Here is a 1,060-nt window from a genome sequence, read left to right on the forward strand (position 1 = left end):
TTTCAGAATCCAATCTAGAATACTGCCTTGTGTTTAGCTGGCCTTCCTTTTAATCGGCAATAGGCAACCAGAAATTTGAGGGTGACCCATCTCTTGTTCAGGACATCCCTTGTTAGAGAAAAGCTGTTTTTACTTTTTACAAAACCATAAAGGCATGAAAACTGGAAAGCCTACCTAGTAAGTACGTTTGCTGGTTCCCGAGGACATCATTGCTCCACCGGCTCTTCTTCTGCCCCACCCTTGAGAGCCTGCGTCAGCAACTTTCTCCAACATTTAATGTGGCTTCTTCCACCCAAGAATGGTTTCCTACAATTTTTACATCTATACCTAGGGGAAATTAGAAACAATGCATAACCTCCAAAACTCATTTAATAATTCCAGTGATGCTTCACCTCTGCAGCCTCTTCTTCTCTAAAGAAAGCCATAGTCCTCTCTGGCTCTTCTTATATTTGGTCTCCTGGTTAAGTTCTTTCTTTCTTCCTCCTTTATTTTTCACGTCAGATGGGTAATGTGCTGAGATGTCATGACAAAGTTTAAGGGAGGCACATCGAACACAAGAGCATGAAAATCCAATCATCACTTATTAACTACAAAGGAATCTGGTCAAGTTCTTTCATCTTTTTTCAGTTATCTCCCTCTTTCACTGCAGGTGCACGCTCCACTTAACTAGCCCACCCTAGTAATTTTGAAAGGACCCAGCTCACAAAAGGAAGAGATTTATGTCTTCTGGTACAGGGGTGGGGGTGGTATTAGTGAAGGCATGGGATGCTATATGGATGTTCCTCTGTGTGCTCTTTTGCATTAAAATCATCCGAGACACTTTCTAAGTCACGTCATCTAGGACAGTTCTGGAGCAAGGGATAAAGTAAGAGTCGCTGTAGGGATGCACTGAAAGTCAGCTTTGGAGCTGGGCACGGTGGCTCATGCTCGTCATTCCAGCACTTTGGGAGCCCAAGACAGCTGGATCACTTGAGGCCAGGAGTTTGAGACCAGCCTGGTCAACATGGTGAAAGAAACCCTGTCTCTACTAAAAATACAAAAATTAGCCAGGCGTGGTGGC

At 43.9% G+C, this 1,060-nt stretch overlaps 1 non-coding gene across 1 annotated transcript; it reads right to left on the reverse strand.

The window, feature by feature from the left end:
- Nucleotides 1-495: 495 nt before the first annotated feature.
- Nucleotides 496-599, reverse strand: LOC116545753. The gene has a single exon (XR_004266430.1). It is a non-coding gene; the product is annotated as a small nucleolar RNA U13 (small nucleolar RNA).
- Between the last annotated feature and the right edge of the window lie 461 nt (nucleotides 600-1,060).

Source organism: Sapajus apella, unplaced genomic scaffold (assembly GCF_009761245.1).
Source record: "Sapajus apella isolate SASKATOON/1434 unplaced genomic scaffold, GSC_monkey_1.0 scaffold361, whole genome shotgun sequence".
Classification (NCBI taxonomy): domain Eukaryota; kingdom Metazoa; phylum Chordata; class Mammalia; order Primates; family Cebidae; genus Sapajus; species Sapajus apella.